At 39.4% G+C, this 19,118-nt stretch overlaps 1 protein-coding gene across 1 annotated transcript in view; it reads right to left on the reverse strand.

Annotated features, from left to right (window-relative positions):
* Positions 1 to 19,118, reverse strand: part of RARB (retinoic acid receptor beta) — a 333,110-nt gene that overhangs the window by 279,647 nt on the left and 34,345 nt on the right. The gene's annotated exons all lie outside the window — the stretch shown is intronic.

The following is a 19,118-nucleotide window of genomic DNA, read 5'->3' on the forward strand; positions in this document are numbered from 1 at the left end:
GGCAGCAAGGAGTGCTGCAAGAGCCACAGCCTGCCTTCCACCTCCCTGCTTCCAGGCACGCCACCGTCTTCTAGCTGGGTAACCCCTATCTTCCCAAAGGTACAAACACAACATCTAATTACGGGCAGACAGCTACTCACATGTCCGTGAGTTTGCAAAACTGAGACCTGCATCCGTATTTTAGTGTTTGCTTTTCAAATTACAAAATTAAAACAGGAATTCGAGAACGTCATGAAATAAAACGCCATGCTTTTTGCCAGCCCATGCAGCCCCACAGCTAACAAGTCTCAGCAATGAGATTTCTGGATTTTCATGTTTATACAGAGATTCTCAAAAAATATCTGGAGATTTACTGTTTGACAGCTCCACGTGCTTCGAGAATCCCTGTATCACACACAAGAGGGATTATTTTTATTTTAAAATAATAGTTCCTATTATGATACAATTTTGAACAATTTATTTATTGCAAAATTAACGATGTTTATATGGCTCTTTCGTTACCTTCTAAGGCAAAAGGGTCAATACCAGTTCGCACATCAAGTGCCAAGAATTACTTTCAAGGTGTAATTTAGCAGTCACCACTCTCCAGCAGCCACGGCTGTTCCCATTTTCTGCTACGGCAGCACTGCCATTTTGACCAGCCCCACACTGCCTTTGCTCTGCAATGCTGCAAGTAGTTTGCAAACAAACAACAAAATGTTGCTGGCACCATCTGCTCCTTGGAAGCCTGCCAGTCAGCCTGCAAACCACAGAGAGGAGCTTGTGTTGGGATTTACTCGGCATCCATCCTTTCTGGAGGTTCAGTTTTTGCTGCTGTCCTCAGTAGCCCTCCCAGCAGCTGTACATAGAGCTTTGATCCTTTTATGGGGAAAAAAATCTGCAATCTATTAACAATTTCCATCATACTCATTTAGATGACCTCGTCTCCTCAGTTACAGCACATCTACGTCACTGGGTCTGCAACGAGCCGAAATCATAGAAGAACATTTTGTTCTCAGTAGTTAGAGCTAACCTGAACCTCATAAAAACAAATAACAGGTATAACAGGAATATTTTGCCAGTCACTGAAATACAGCCACTTTTGAGAAGAGCAGGGCAGGCCTTAAGCACACAGCATCATTCGTCAGCTTTTCAGAGATGAAGCAGGGGCTATGGCACGCAACTCGCATAGTCCACAGTAAACAGACAGGAAGCTCACAAGGATGATGTCTCCAACTTTGTTACACACACCAGAGATAAAAACCTTCCTTATGAAAACGTTAAAGGATCTTTTTGACCACATGTTCAGACATCTCAATATTGGAAGGAGAGGAAGAAAAAAATAAAAGAAAAAGAGAAAAAAGGGGGAGAGCATGCTTGTAGGGCTACAGAGAATGAAAATCTTCCATAAATTCTACACTGAGATTGCTAACATTTATCTGAAATGCACCTTATTGATTTATCGTAATCAATAACAACTGTTCTATGATATCATTAATATACATTTCACCTCTTTTTTACTTACTTGTAATTAATGCACACAAAGCATCATTTTTTGTCCCACTATTTTTCATACCATAGCTTGGTTTTTGTTTTTGTTTCTTTTTTTTCTCCTTACAATTGGTATCGCATCGTTAATGCTTCTGCAAGTCTCTATTTGCTGGAGCTCTTGGCTGCCTGTGCACAATGGCAGCAGGCACTGGCTTCAGTGCTGTGACATATCTATTTAATTAACCCAGCTGTTGTATCTACAGTGTGAAGTACATAGTGATGGTGCCATACTGGAAAGCGGGACCCATAAAACACAAAAAAATCACAGTGCCACTTTGAAAATGGAACACAAATAAAAGTCTGCTGAAAAAAAATACAGATAAACACATTCCTGTCTGCTTTGACAGGTCTCTACCATTCAGTTGGATACCATACAATGTCGTAGAAGTCTTAAAACTGCTGTTTCATATTTCCAATCCACCTCCTTGATCTTGAATAAAATCAGCAATTCATCTGCATGTGAACAAAAATAAGCCATCTACTTCAAATAAAAAAATTAAACAGCAATCATCTGGTGGCAGTGTGCTTTTACCTATGTTTCTACAGCGTCCATTCTTAGAAGTGGTTCTGCTTATCTTGGCATAAGGTACAAAGCAGGAATTTCCCCCAGTGCAAGCTGATACTGCCTTTTCCTTGAAAGTTCATAACACCAAAATCAAACAAATTAGTCTGTTTATCAAGCTGTCTTTTTGCAGCGCTCTGAAGGGAAGGAGAAAAAACCAGAGGATTCACTGAAGTTGAAGATTACACACCCATTGCACAAGAACACTACATTAAATATAATTTAGAATATACCTCCTGCCTATCATGAGTCGGGCCACAAAATGAGTCAGTTGTACCAATAAAGGACACAAAAACAGGCCAGCATTTAGTTTCTTAGAGATGTGCTGCCTACACGGGCTCACTCTTTAGTAAATACAGGTGAATTAATTGCTTTGGAAGAACGGCATTCACTGGAACTACAGCCATACTCAAGGAGCCCTCCTGACCACAGCAGTGGGGACAAATGGGACATGACAGTTTTGACAGCCTCTCTGCTCCTCCACCAACCTGGAGAACCTCTGCTCATATGCCAGATGGAAATTAACTAAGTTATGTCAAGTAAGCAATTGCTCGCTTTTCTTGGGTGGTTTTCAGACTCCTCCTACATGGTCCAAAGGGGGGTCTCAGTGGCTCCTGGACCAAGGACATTTGAGTTACTGGTGTCAAGGTGCTCAATGGATGCTGTCAAGGGTTTTCTTCACACCATCGCTGATGAATGCAGAGGCAGCCCTGTTTAACAATGTGCCTACCTTACGGGCACAATGGTGCCATGGAACGAAGCCTGGAGATCTTGTTTCAAAAGCGCATCTAGCCATTACACTATGGTAAGGCTACTACAAAAAAACTTCCACAAATGCTCTAGAATATAAGTAATTGAAACAGCTACCGGTACAGTAATACAGTCTGAATACAATCTATTGAAGTTTTAAAAAACACGTTTTATTTGTTGATGAAAAGATCTGAACCTTACAGAGTTGTTGTTCTCACAGCAGTGACCAGGAAAAAGAGAAGGGGAAGCTGTCTGACATCACCCAGCCTCTCATACTCTTGCTTACCACAGCTACAAGAGTTCCCAGGATTTAAGTACATCCCTAGTATCTACTGTCATTAAAAACTGTGTAATACAAATATATATTTAGTCTGTATTTACATACACTCCCCACACACATCTATAGCTGGACAGACAGATAGATAGAAGGTAACTTGCCTGCAAATTGAACAGTGGAACCAAAATGGCAAATTTCTGCCTACCACACAATCTTATTTCTTCTGTTACAGTCAAGATCCAGGGGAAGAAATCCTGCACTAGTATTTTATTGTCAGAAGTTTCTGAACAATGGAAGTTTCTTGCAATACTTCACCTAGGGTACATATCCAGAAACCTGTAAATTAAGAGAGATGCTACCTAAATCTATTTCTGGTGCAAGATGGAACACAAACCTGGAAGCCAATTAACTGCAAAGAAAAACATTTTGATTGAAGCTGATTTTCAAGGCACTCAAGAGACTGCATCCCTCACAAGTAAGAGCGGAGGGAAAGACAGAAACAGAAAAATTCTCTATTAGCAGACCTTCCTACAAATGCGACCTAGAAATGCACTGACCTAGAAGGGTGACTTTTGTGAAGTCTTTGGTCTTTTAAACACAGGATTTTGGTCCATTTTCCAAACCCACAATATGCTTTGTAGCTCTTCCCTGAAACAAACCAATCACACAAATACTTGAAGACTATTTTCTTAATTCTCACAGTTTGAATTCACTACAGTTCACCTTCAGCAGTAACCTTCTTATAGGACAACGCTGAAAGGAAAGTTCTGAAGTCTCGCTCAACTTCTTTGGGAGTACTGCTACACGACACATCGGTCCACTGTACAGAATCTCCAGAAGACAATTACAACCTTTATTTTAACCAAACTGACTGACTGAGGTTCTGTATATATATCCCCGAGCTACACGTCCAGTTTGACCCAGTGGGAAAAATCCTTCTCATTAGGATCATGTTCAACAATGGTACTAACTGGTCTCATTATTCTTACTAGATCATAGGAAGATACAGTAGTAATCCAAAAAAACCCAAGAAACAGAGGAAATAACAGCTCCTCAGAGTTTGCTCCTTTGTATCCACTGACTACTGTTCAGTATTCCCCACTACGTGTGGACTCTCTCTTCTCAATGGTAAAAATGTTACCTTACTGACTAACCTAACCTAGCTGCACATAACTAGTCAGCATCAAGAAACTGTAATGCTTGATCTATCTCAGCACCCAAAATCTGAAGTCAAACCAAACCTCTGATTTGTGTCCACAATATCTGTTTGCCATTGCTAAGCTGAAAAAAAAAAAATGGGAAAAAAACTTTTAATAGTTAGACAGTTATAGATTTTATAGAGGACAGTGTGTGATACATACTTCAGCATGAACCATGAAAAGCAAAGACAAAAATGAAAACCAAATTAACGAGGCATTTTGATCACTATGACTGAAAAATCTGCATCACTACATACTTCTTTCAAAACCAATTCATCCACTTTAGTTGAAACTGGCACAAAACCAAGAAAAAATAATTTTGCTGAAAAGTGCCAGAAAAAATGAAACAAGAAAATAAAGAGTAAATAAATCAGAAAAGGAATAAGGAAAATTCTTGCATACGTTCAGAAATCTCCAAGGACAAACCACTTACTATTCAACTCAACTACTCTTTCTCATTAACACATCCTTAACAGGGTGGCAACTGGTGGTTAGCTCAAGACAAGCAAAACCACTGGCGTCAATTTAATTTCACCTTAATTTTAGGTTTTCGTCTCACCATTTTCTCGCCTAGGTGTTTCAAACAGGTTTCCCTTCTGCAGAATTGCAAGCAGGTATTTTTTTCCTTTCTTGTTATATTTTGTATTTGTCCTACTTAGGGCAAATGCACGATGCTTTTAGCTGCCTGACCCCAGTTCAAGCTGAACCTACAAAAGAATCCTTAGGTTGTTTTTTTTTGCTGATGCAAGGTTCTGTCAGTGAAAAGTCAGGCACTGTAGACCCTCATTCTTCCTTCTCTGCTCTGTATTTCACCACACTGGCAGAATCAGTACCAAAATGGGGAACTACCAGAGAAATACCCTCCTCCTATATTCTCTTTCCCAGTATTTCTTAAAATAATGTATCAATAATCTAGTCTGTCACAATAATTCATAGGTAGGTCACCATGCTGTAGAAGCAAGCGCAGTTTTGCACAGCACAATGCCTTTGCGTTCGTTACTGGTAGGAAAAGGTACCCTCCTGAGCCCAAGGACAGTCCAACTGGTTCGTCCCTTTCCTGCTCTATTGTCGTGCAATAACCCACCCCATTTCACCAGGGCCCCATAAATCAAGCCTCACATTCAGGGAGGCTGTAAAGCCATCAATAGCAAATAGCCTGCATCCAGTTAAGGTCTAGCAAGAGTGATCTGAAAAAACTAACAGCAGGAACTCCTCCGCTGCTATACACGAGGCAAGCGCAACGTCTCCGATACAAGGGGCTGATGTCTGCTGGGCACCCGTGAGGAAGCTCAGGTGCAACCGTGCCACTTCTAAGGCCTTTCTCAGTCAGCATTCACCTTCATCAGCTCCAATGTAATATTTTCAAAACCTCCCCCTGGGTGATGTCCTTCAAGCCTTTTCTAGGTATCCAGTCTCAAATTTGATTTTCCTGCTTTTATTTTCCTGATTCTTCAAAGATCATTCCAGAAACCTGATTTGATTAGAAGTCTCTTTTAACATAAGCAATTCATCCTCACACACGCGGAGCTGTTGATTCACCTTTTCTTTAATTTCATTTTGCCTGGCTTTCATCTGAGCTATCTCAATTTTAACCTCTGTAAAAGCTCCATCTACCTTGTTTACTGTTTCTTTGATTTGAAAGATCTCCTCCATTAAGTCCTTAAGCGACAACTCTGTGGCCATTTTTGGCTCCATCTGTTCGTCAGGAGAGGTCAGCCACTGCCTCAGTCTTTTATTTGTCGGGAGCAACATTCAAATTGTTTTCAGAGCAATTGTTTTCTTCCCATTTCCTGCCATCGCTGCTTGAAAATGGTAACGAATTGCCTCATTTCTAAAGAGGGTTTCATCTCTTTACTTCATTATCAAGGGCAGGGAGCAAGACCATTTCAGAGGTTGGTACCCTGCACAAATTTCCTTGAGTCTTGCTCAAGGATTAATAGTGCAGTAACAGTTAAAAGTTATTTTCTACACACATACAGCATCCTACAGGAAAACACTTGAGGCTCATCTGAAAATTCACCTTCTTAAAATCCTGCCAGGCAGGTGAGTATTAGATCTTATGAACAAGAAAACCAGTAAGTAAAATACTGCATTAAAAACTCACACAAGAAAACAAGTTCCCCCGCCTCTTTTTTTTTTTTTTTTTTTTTTTTTTTTAGCTCCAGCTGGCAGGATCAGTTCCTCAGCCGTACAGGAAGCCTGGCGCAGATCTGGGAATAGGTTTCCTGCCTTGATATGTAGTTGCCAGACTATCTTCTCTCCTCTAAACACATACAAAATACGCTCAGAGGAAACTAGCCAACACACAAAACTGATGAAAGAGTAGTTTTGGATCGGAAAAGGGCCTTTTCTCAAACAATCCTTTATCCTTTGGTCTATTATTTAGTGTATCAGTCAGTAGATAAGGAAGATGCAGAGACTTAAGATGTGCAGTTAGGTGGGGTTTTGTTTGTTTTTTAAAAGAATCTTTAAAATCATACCCCAACTGTACCAAACCCACCTGGAAATGAGCATATTGTTGATTAATATTTTATGTTAAGAATCTAGATTTTTCTTTTTAAATTAGGAGCATGCTGTTCTCTTCTCCCCACATGCATAAAAAGCATCACTTTGAGATTTATACACGGCCATACACACACAAAAAATGTGCAGACCACTGAAGCTCGCATCATTTAGGATGGGTTTCAGCCAATTCAACACTAGCTAACTGCAAGTTATTCAAAAAGTATAGAATCCCCCCTCAGCCAACACAGCCCATCTGCCCCCCCCAGGGTAAATGTACCCTACCTTACTGGACACTTTTCTTTAGGTGAGATGATTCCTCCTCTATAGGGCCCCTTCTGTGCCATGACTGAGCTGAAAGGCTGGACAACCAGATTATATGTGATGCCTAATTTTTAGACAGTTAATTTGAAGTAAAAATTATTCCCACTCTTGCACACTTTTTTCCTAAGTGGATTCATTTGCAATTTCAGCATTAAATTTCTGCTACTTTAAGGGGTAAAGCTGTGTTTTTATTAGAAGTTCTTTTTCTAACACTACAAAATCTTTACCACATCAAAAACTGTTTCAGTACTACCCATAAATTATTTCTCCAATAATTTCAATACTGTATTGTAAGTCACTTTCTTACACTACAAACTTGCGGTTCTTACAAAACAGAAGTCCAGAGTTAGATTTCTAACTTAAAGGACACTACCTATACAGATTTAAAAATACTTTAGTGATTTACAAAGCTCCACAGAAGTACCCCGACAGACATTTTAGATTTTTGACCTTTGACTTAACAGAGGCAAATATTTGCAGAGAGAAGATGAGTTGTCAGATTGTTTCATATATAAACTCAGGCCAGTTTCTTTGTGAGAATGCCAATGAAAACCCAAATATGTCTTTTTCCGTCACAAATGAGCATTTAAAGAGTAAAACCTCTTACCAGAAAGGGTATCTTGATGTCTTAACGTACATTTTTAATCAAAGAACTATAAATTCTTCCAATAGGAATTACAAATCTCTGAACTAGGGACTGGAAAAAAACAGAAAGGGACATAAAAAAAAAAAAGACTCATGATTTTTACTTTAAAGATTTAATCTATAAAAACCCAAGCAAACAAGGAAATTTTAATACTTTCTTCTTGCATTACAAAAAAATAAATTTTATCTATCCTGGTGCAATCCATTCAGTAAGTCATAAAAACCAAGACCAGCCAGCTGGGTCTTGAGTCCCATTCTCACCGGGGCCCCTTTTCACCGCCAGAACAGTGTAAAGCAGCCTCGGTGTGAAAGGAACGCAGCCCAGATGAACACGGCAGAGCACAGGGATTCTGTAGTCGTAGCTATTAGGAGAAATCCAGAACAGGATGTTGGAAAATCGTACAAGCTGAATCTAAAGAGACAGAGGCCACATCTGGATAGAAGATTAAATGCAAGTGTGCTATATGTATACAGGGCAGAAAAATAAAATTACTTGGGCCTAGACTGAGACATATCACAGGGATGACACAAAGAATAAACAGCGGCACTATGAGCTATGTTTGCTTACCAAGCAAGGAATGAAAGTTTATGAAAATTATTATTTAAAACGATCATAAAGCTAGGATACCAAACCAGTACATTTACAGACTGATATTTCTAATCTTTACTTACTGTCTGCAGTAGTGATTGCATAAAATAAACCACTAAAAATTCCTAGCCAAGCAAAAAGCCTGGTAATTTAACTTCCTGGCTTGGCTTCCAAAGACAAATGCAAAGTTTAGTAGCTGCACAGTCAAATAAATCTTTTGACTACAGCTTTATTTTTTTGAGAAAATGGTAAATAAGGTATTTTCTATATTATATACCAGGACTACAGTCACAACCCGAGAATGTACATCTTTCACCCATTCATTACAGAAAATATTGCTTGAGGGAAACTGCTTTAAACTGATTTATGTGGTAGACACAGAAAGACAACCCAGTCAAATTGGACAATGTGGCAGATGGTAATGGATTTATGCATATTTATGTAGCATGTATTTACTTGTCGACTTTGTTATCCATCTTTTGCCCCTTCCAAAAGTAGATGGCAATTTATAACAACTGTGATGTTGTGACTGGCTGACACTCCCTTTACAGCCCTTTCCTCTGGACAGGCTAAAAAGCAACATGCTTTGTGCAGCTATTTTAATTGTTTTACAGCTTTATTACAAAACATCCTGTCTGTTACACTTGCTTCCTGAGGCTATCATAACAATGTTAGTTGGTACTGCTTAAATCTGCCTCAGGGTATCTGTTTTTACAGTTACAATTAAAGTCAGTAAGTAGTTCACCAACATGTTAACATTAATTTGTCTTTTAATTTATTTGACCTTTTAAACTAAGCAAGTAACTCACCGAGGTAAGGGATGCACAAAGTTCAGTTGTTACATAGTTTTGCAGTAACACACTTTCTGGTTCTTTTCCGCCAAAACATTCAATTGTTCAGTTGCAAGTGTTTTTGTTTATTCTAAATTACTTCATAAAAGGCAAAATACACACACATTGAATTTAATAAGTGTACGTCTTACATAACACTAATGCATGTACCACCCATATAATCTTTAAAATTCATAACAGACTAACACAGCAATCTGAGAACAGTTTCTAAAACCTTGATGCGCTAAAACTGCTACACACTTACACATCTTTGACTTACGAAGGATTGTTTACAGAACACAGGGAAACTGATGCCAAAGCAAAGACCACAAGGATCCAAATAAACAGAAAACAACAAACTGCTTTGTTTTCATACCATTTTGTCATACAGCCAAAGTAAACGTAAAAAAGTGTCATCAGAAACTTCTGATACCCTTGGTTCTGATACAAAAATGCAGCCTCACACCCATGCCTTACACTCACCTATAGAAAGTAATGCAGAAATACCCAGATACATGTCAGTATTTAGGATAACATAAACATGTTAATACATAAACAAATAAATGTTACAAAGAAATGCAGTTTTATATTGACTACCTAAAAATCTAAAGTGTATTTAAATAAGCCTCCCAAGCTGCAGGGATCATCTCCAGACAGGATTTGACGACTACTTTCATGAAGTCACTTTTAAGCTAACTCTAACCAAGCTAGCACAGCTTCCCCACCTTTTTGATAAACATGCCCTTTGCCTTTGGGCATCATGAGCTGCCGAGTCTATCCAAAACCCTGCTAAAAGGAAAGGGGTACTACCTGCCTCAAGAGCACTCCCTGGTAAATTAGATATAGGGGGATGGTGAAAAAACTCATCAAATGGTCATTTACTGCTGGAGCCATTCAGGCTCAAGCAGGAGGCAGCAGAGAGGAGGAAGAGAGGAAGGAAAGCTTGGGGGGGGGGGGGGGGGAAGCAAAAAAGGGGAGAAGATTAAATGCAAATAGCCACTACCATATAATAAAAAAAATAAGTCCTAAAAAAAAACCCAAAAAAACCAAACACAAACAAGTATTCATTTACCCTCTCCTGGGTGATTAAAGTGTTTGACTCCTTTTCTCACAAACCTCCCCCATGATGACCAAACTGTTACTGCCATCTTCCTCCCAAGCTCCCAAACCTCTCTCTCCTGTGCTCCTGAGCATCTACAGTCTCCAGCCTTCATCTTTCTGCAATGCAGTCATCAACAATTAACACAAACATTTCCACCAAAGAGACAACTTTGCAGCAGAAGTTTATTTCTGGGTGAGGGAGGAAAAAAAAAAATATCAAAAAAAGGAGATAGTAAAATAGATGGGATTTTCAGTAATTTTGGTATTGGCAATAAAAATCAATTTTTCATTTATTTGGTTTGATTTCAGCATCCGATAGTGCATACTATCCTTACAGATATACAATGCAACTAAATCAAACAAACAAAAAAAACCAACCCCAAACAAACAACCCCAGCCCCCCTCACCCCAGACCAGTTCCATCTTTCTGTTTCCCCTGTGCTGCTGGCAGAACGTCCAAGCTGCCACGGGATTTAGTGCAGCGAGCTGTGGAAATAAGAAATCAGGCTGTGCCTCACCTTAGCACTGAGGCCACACGATATGAAGAAAAATGCTACGGCTGGAAGTGGTTGTCGGTCAATTACTCACCCTTTAAAATCCTATTATCTTCCAATTCTGCTGAGGAAAAAAAGGCACTGCTGAACACAGAAAGGCAGAACAAACACTATCTTTTTAACCAAATGTGTCCAAAAGAGGTTGTCTCTCCATATGCTGCCAGTCACCCAGCTGAAAGGTTTGGTTCTGACTGGGTGGCTCACAGCACCAAGCGAAGTTAATGGTATTTTAAGAAGAGGGGTGTATGTGGCAATATTTGACTTAAGGCTGTTTAGCACGTTGTGGCTACAGAATAAGCAACAGAGAGGAGTTCTAGATAAAGCAGATAAAAGGAATGCAAAACCTAGCCAAAAGAAAGACTAATGCCTGCCAGGTAAAATGCAAAACTATGTGTCAAGAAGAATATTCAGTAATGAGGCAGCAAGACGGATTCAAAATACATTTCTAGCAGAGTGTAAGATCAGTGCTCTTGCCATTACAGGAGCCTGCTTGAGTGCACCCACATTGGTATACACCTTCCACGCTGCTAAGGACATAAATTATAATAGAGCGAGATTTATCAGATGCCATTCTGCACCAGAGCAGGATAAAAAGAATAAAGCTTTGCTCTCATGAGATTGATTTTTTTTTTTTATATATACAAGTGTGCCACCAATACTATATTTATCCCACAGCCTGAACTCCAAAGATCTTCAAAACATCCCTCCCTGTCTTCATATTTACATCTTGACAACAAAAGCATTTTAACATAATTAAAATGGGGCCACTGGAGAAGGACTGCGTTTTTTCCCTGCCCTAAGGAGATGAGACTGCATCATGTATAATCTGAAAGCCAGCAAAGGATTCTATGAGATCCTGCACAGCTCCCCAGAGCTCGCCAGTCCATGGGACCACAAGAGAAGGAAAACCACTGCGGAAAGGTGCGTGGTTAGAGCTCCTCTTCTCTGGAAACGCTGGCATGAGGGATTATTTCCCAGGGACAGAAGCCCTCTGCTGGTCAAGACTCTTTGTAAGATGATTTACAGCGACCAAATGCACACAGGTTTTAATTTATCACTGGATTTCCTGCATCAAAGTAGAGCCATGAATGAGAAAACCATGAAAAAGGAATGTGATGTGCGTTCTTGAGGAAAAAAAAAAATTGGCTAACCAGTTTACAGCAATCTAATGTCCTTTTTTGTTAACTGTGTAACTTCTGTTTTGTTATTTTAAAAAATGCCATCCGCCCCATAATAAAATACGTAATCACTTTTAAAAAGTGTTCATGACTTAAACAGTCCTGGCCTCAAATACACACCCAACACCTCTTTCACCGTTCATATAAAAGTGACAAGAACCACTCAAACCATGTTACCAAGATAAGTACTCAACCCTGCAATTTGTTCTCCAGCACAGGCATTTAATATTTAACTGTATTAATATTTTCAACATTTTCAATATTTAGTATTTTTATTAGATTTGAATTGTATTTAGGTTTCCAAAACTATGTTTAAACATGAAGTGCTTAAGCCTCATTACCTCGTCTTCCCATGGAACTAGAATATCAGTCTTTAAAGCAAATGAAATCTATTTTTGGCCTTAACTGTAAGCGGGCTTGGTAGCTGTGGTATTGGGATTGATTAATTATATTTTTGGAACATGTTCGTAAGCGGAATTATTTCCCTGCAAGACATACGTAGGTAACCATCTTTTTAGACTCGTCGCTCAAGCTTAACAGAAAGAATTTATTCTTGATTCCTGCAAGAAATCAAAGGCTTGTTCTGGTGAAAAAAAAAAAGAGCCTCTATAGACAAGTCCATCTTTGGATACACAGATTTTATCATGCACACAAATACACAAACACACACATGATTCCTTGTCTCCACGCCAACCTACAGCTGTTATTATTTATTTATTGTTATTACTGAGATGCCAGGGGACTTCAGTCAAGTATCAGACTTTACAGTCTAGTGCTTCACTCATGCACCAACGGTAAAGGTTGATCCAGCATCCATATCGTTTTCACTACAAACTCTGCATCTAGGATATAGCAAAACTCTGGGAAAAAAGTAATATTATCTTCACACACCTTAGTCAAAAGCTCTTAGTTCGCAGTTTTGCAGCTCTCAGTATGTTTATGCGTGGCATCTTTAAAGCCATCCAGAATAAAGGAATCAATGAAAATATAAATAAAAGACATCCAGTCAGGTACAGTCCTACATACGGGAATTCTGCTGTGTGGTGGAAGCAGTGTATTTCTAAATCTATGCCAACAACTAAACAGTAAAACAATGTGATACACCAAGCGTACCAAAGAAATCCTGCTATTAACATATTCCTAAATATTATTTTAAAATCCAGTATGGCAGGATCCTTAAAAATTAAGCTAACCCCATTAAAAATTAATTACAGATTAATCCTTCTGTCAAAAAAAAAGGTGACCAGCACAGCAGAACACATACCACTTCTCTACATGTGTCGTCCTAAGTAACTGGTCAATACCAGAGAAGTCACTGCTTGCCTGTCAACGTATATTTTGTCTGTCAGTTTAGAAACCACACTTATCTACTACCAGTCTGCAAGACCAAGTATCTATCCATCCAGCTCAAAAATCCAGGCTCACACATATCACAATTCACCCATGTATTTAAGTTTAGGTAGCAGCTGAAGCCTTTTCCATGAAAGAAATATGTGAATGTAAACACAGTGGGGTTCTCCTAGAGGAGATGCAGTAATCTGGCCTGAAGATCTGAATGAGCTAGGACAAGACCCCCAGTCCATCACTTTTTAACCAATTACTACAGCAGCAACCAATGGCCTCATTCACGGGCACTGAATTCAAACTGTTGCTACCTTAAATCCATTATTTTCTTACTTCTTAGTGTTTCCCGAGTGATTTTCCAGAATGTTTTAAAATGATAAACAGAATCTTTGGTCAATAGGAGGACTGCTTCTTCAGGTTCACCACGCAGCCTTCTGTTACGTGATCTCCAGGAGTAACCACCACGTATTGTCCTCCAGACCATAACCAGATGACGAGGTGGCACCTCCCAAGGAGTCTGTATATACGCATCTCTTCAGAGGACGAGAACAGAAACAGCAGCTATGGGTGCAGCCTGAGTTCCAGGCAGGAATTAGCTCCAGTATACATAAGCTCTTCCCGACTACCCAGTCCAAGCTTCCTGCTCCTCCTTTCCACTGACCCCCTTGGGTGCTACTGTCCTCCACGTTCCAGAGAAGGAAATAGGAGTGAAAGGCATCAGAGTGCAGTTTTACAGAAAACCTTTACATTCTCATCCAGTCTGTAAAAAGAAATTTAACACACCATTGGGGGGTGAGGGATAGAAATAATCATATGACAACTCACGTCCTGTGGAAACTAACTTGCACCACGTTATGTTCTCTCAAGAATACTCTACACTGCTAACAAAGGAGCTTAAAACTGTAACTGCAATTACAACAACATGTTAATACTTAAAAGTCTTTTCACACAGCTCATCGTTCTGACAAAGTACTTTCTGGATGTATTACAAATGTCTTGCACTGGCTTATAAAAGCATAGCATCATCTCAAAGATTCGAGTTCTATGAAAACCCACAGACAAAATTTATGCTTCATTTTGAAGACTTAAGACAAGACTGATGTTTCCACTTACATTAAAACCACTATTACGAGAACAAGAACGTAGGTTTTGAAGCTTGGACAAGACTGAAGAGCAGTGAGCCAAACTCTTTGCAGGCCACTTAGGAAGGGTGGAAGTTACATTTAATAAACTGCCGCAAGTATTAGTCCTAAATGTATTACGAAGCAAGTGTACAGTATCTAACCCATATTCCAGCAAAAACTTCCTGGGAAACTGGGAGCAGCATGCCAAACCTATAGTGTTCAGACAAACCTAGGACTGGTTCTTCAGCAAAACCTGCTCCTCATGCAGCTGCATTAACTTCAAGAGGACTTTTAAAGGAGCGAGGTGTTCATCCAAGTCAGTACGGGCAGCATGACGTGACCCTGCAAAGCACAGACTACCCAAAGCCCCACGACGTTAAAGAACACATGATGTATTAACAGTATTAAATTGTTACTGTATTAACATTTAACTGTGTTTAAGCGGTAGATGTCAGAGCGTGCATTAGCCTCGGGCACTAGGGAACCGGGAGGAAGGCGTGATTTGTGGTGACCCTGTAGAGCTGCAGTGCCAGCATTAAACCGCAGGGACCAGGATCAACCTCAATGAGTTTCACAGTGCGCACTTAGGGTAAGACTGGGGAAAGCCAGAACACATGCACAGGTACAGAAGGAAATGAAGGATTTCATTCAATGGAGCGATCCACATTGAATCTTGTCTTCAAATGGACTGAAGACAAAAGGAGGAACAAGACACAGATTACACAGATCCGATCAGAAAAAAATAAATTAAAAAATCAGTGTAACTGAACAAACTGTTCTTCATAATGCAGAACATGTGCTGCCTGAATAACACATCAAAACATAAATACCCACTAACAAAAAGGGAATTTTAGTGAAAGTCACACCAAGCACCATAAAACAAAAATAATGCAGTCAACAGTGTAAGACAACATCTTTAATTGCAGTAATTATATCAATTATAATTGAGACAGCATAGGCACACCGTAGCACCTTGCCAGCACTGGAGTGATGCAGGTAAGGCAGAGCACCTTGTGCCAGGTTCAAGCAAAACACAGTCTAGCATCATCCTGTGCACCGGCACTGATACCACCCATGCAAGCACCTTTCAAACATGGACCTATGGTTCAGGTTTCAATTGCTCCTGTATAAAGGGTCACTTATACTGCCAAGAACTATAAAGAGTCTTTACATTAAATAGGAATCAAAGACACAAATATTTATAAGGCTAGCAGAACTTAACAGTGCCAGAGCAACACAGGTTTTCTATCGTTCCAGCAAAGTCATTAAGGGATATGAATTTTTGATTGCTTCAAGGCTCCCTTATATCTGATAGAGCATTACACAATGTGACAGTATCTTGAAATCAGTAGTGCTGCATTCAGAGTAACTGGAGGGAAAGTCATGTGCATAAAAAAACACAACAAAACTAACTGCAATTTTAAAATTAACAAGTGAGACCTCTGAGGTCTCGCCCATATCCCAAATGCAGCACTGGGATATTGTGTTTTATTTGTAGCAAAGCTAATGAAAAACATATAAATACGGATAATATTTTATTGTATCTTATTTTGAGACATAACCTAGCAATGTGCCGCACTATTTACCCTCTGGAGTCTGGCTCCCATGCCTACAGAATTCGGTTTAGCTCAGGCAGCAAAGGTTGATGCTTCCAATGCTAATGTTTCAAAACCTGACATCCACCCATTCAGCAGGAACAGTGAAAAGTTTTTTTTTAAAAGTGAAGTAAGAATGATGTGTAACAACCCAATTATGGAGCTATTGTGCATCAGTTTTCTTTAGACATACCCCATGTTCCCACCCAGATATTTCATGCAGGTAAAAAAAAAGGAGTGCTCTGTAGAGGCCCTGATGATGCTTTTACTCAGCATAAAGTTGAAAGATGGTAATGAAATAACTAAATGCATGCAAGCATATCTCCTTGGTAACCTAAGTAAATGTACATAAGGCAGTCAACATAAAGACGTTAAGACACCTCTGAGCTACAATGCTCAGTCCTCCTGTGGTCTCATTCTAGCAAACTATTTTTCCAGTACAGGTGACAGGAGAAAAGGGGAAAAAGAAAAAAAGCGAAGACAAGCAGGCCAGTGTTAACACAGCAATAGGTTTAGGTGCCTGATTTGACAGTTTGCAATTCATTTTGTTCCATATTCTGACAATTCTCCCTCGTCTCCCCTTTTCTTTCCTTCAGTCTTCTTTAAAACCATGTGAAATTCCCCCCACCTTCTTTCTCAATTTCTTTGCCTGACCATCCACAAATATCTCTTCTACTTCTCCACTTAACATTTTTCTCCTATTCCCTCCCTTGTGAATCTTTCTAAGTCAGGTTTTTGCTTTATTTTAAATTGCATACTCATTTCATGATTGCTCTCTCCCCTCCAAAAATAACCCCAGAACATATTTCATAAATGGCTGTATTAAAACTAGTATTTCCCTCATGCAAGCAGCAGCTCTGGGGGCACTGGCAGTCCTGCTGGAGACAGGACAGCAGTATTACAACACAGCTAATTAAGCACCTTTTTCTTCAAGTTCCATATGGACTGCATTTTCACCATACTTCTTAAATAAGGCTCATCATGGCAGTTATCTTCTGGGCTATGAACAATATTGAAGTGTAGCACGTAATATTTATATAAAAGCATGTTACAAATTGATCCTGAGGGCGGGAACAGTAATTTTGCTGTCTACACAAACTATCTTTAAGTGCAGTTAAGAAATCATTTCACAGGCTCAAAGTATATAATAAAATGAAGGTAATAAGCATGACCGAGACACAGAGGGAACAAATTATCTTCTGGCAATATACCCTACAATTGTGACTAGATAAAACTGTTAATCTGCAGCTGAGCAGAAAAAGTATAATCTGAAGGGACTTTTTCATTTAAAATAAAACAACCTGCTATCCTTTGATAAAACAGTAAGAACTTAAATAGTATTACACAAATCACAGAAAACACAAGTCCAATAGAAAAAAGAAAAAAAAGTCGGCATCTCCAGCATTAAAAAGTTGCTTTAGTTTACTAGAAAATCCAAGCTAACAGAACAGCCAGTATCATGAAGGTAGATTCCTCCTCTGCTCACATACACCTTTTTGCTGATACATGAATCCAAAGCTTTTTCCCTATTGCTTCCTCCTGTCTTACTAGCACTAACCATCTCAGCTCTTACATCAAATTAAGGTAAAACCAAAACCAGGCTTCCTATGAAACAGCTACTCAAACTCCACTGACCAACCATGTGTGCTTTTACCTTTGAAATGAAACGATAATCATCTTTCACAGACAAAGCATCTGAGATTTAACTACGCAGAGTAATCGTCTAGCACGATTATTACTAATTGCTGCCTGTGACTCCATTTTCCAAAAATGTTCTGACAAGAAACACAGGAAGTGGTGTAGGTCAGGTGTTAGAAGCGAAAGACAAAAGTACAATTACAATTAAGAAACAATTCGATACGTTAAATCAGAAATACCTTTCTATGCTCAAGTAGACAAGCAACATAGAACAATGTAGCTTGCGAAGGTGCCTGCACACAAGAAAAAAAATACAGCATATCCCTGTTTCCAGCAGAGACATTACAGTCGCTAAAACTGTAAATTCATCCATTTACAGTCCCAGAGAACCTCCTCCACAGAAACACCCCTGTACAAGCAGAGTGGATTTTTTTTGTTTTCCCTCAGCCTACATCGACCTGCTACTTGCAGATGTGGATGCTGCACTTCTCATGCAAAGTACAAACATCAAACCGGGCTGCTGCAGACTGCAGGCGCTGACTTCAGTGGAAGACAGGCACATCTTGCTGTGGGGAAAACAGGCCGAGCAATTAAATATGCATCAGCATTAAAGCTAAATGTACAGAAATAGCTTACAGACATAATTTTGGCTTACCAGCTCTGCATGCATAGCCTGCATACATACTTCATTTTTAACTACGAAGGAATAACTTTTGCGCAATATACTTTCTGCAACACTATCTTTACCGCTGTATGTATCACCAAGTCTTGGAGCAATAAAAAAATTATATGACAGCTTTAGCAGAAACTAGACCTTTTTTTCCCTAGAAACTTGTTCAAAATATAATTAACTTTACAGATAATACCTGCCCCACTAACACTAATGAAAAGTATCTTATAAAATCCTTTCCTCTGTGCTTAAGCCTTCAGTTTACAGCTCTGACCTTCCAACTATTTCTTTTTTTCCTTTACTTTTTTCTTTCTTGGTTAATTCCTAATAACGTAATTCAGAATAACATAAATTCATAATAAAATGCCTGTGAGCCACTTCCACCTCGGAGCAACATCCACAGCACACAAAAAAGTGCGGACACTCTCAGCTACAGCCGCATATTTAATGTTTACTCCCAACAGCAAAATGAGGCTATCAACATCCAACATTTCATATGATATAACACACAATGAATCGCTGGCACACCCATAGGTGCAAAAAGGAAATTCTTTTTCTCCTGCACAATGGCAGCGTAAAATTGTCTGACGAATCCTTCAAAGGTGTCAGCAACTTCTTACAGAGATAAAGACAATGGATGGCCCTACTAACATCTGCTCAAAACCTGCAGCTCCTCTTTTATTCTTCCAGCACTTACCCAAGCTAG

The sequence above is a fragment of the Falco naumanni genome, chromosome 4, assembly GCF_017639655.2.
Source record: "Falco naumanni isolate bFalNau1 chromosome 4, bFalNau1.pat, whole genome shotgun sequence".
In the NCBI taxonomy this organism is placed as follows: Eukaryota; Metazoa; Chordata; class Aves; order Falconiformes; family Falconidae; genus Falco; species Falco naumanni.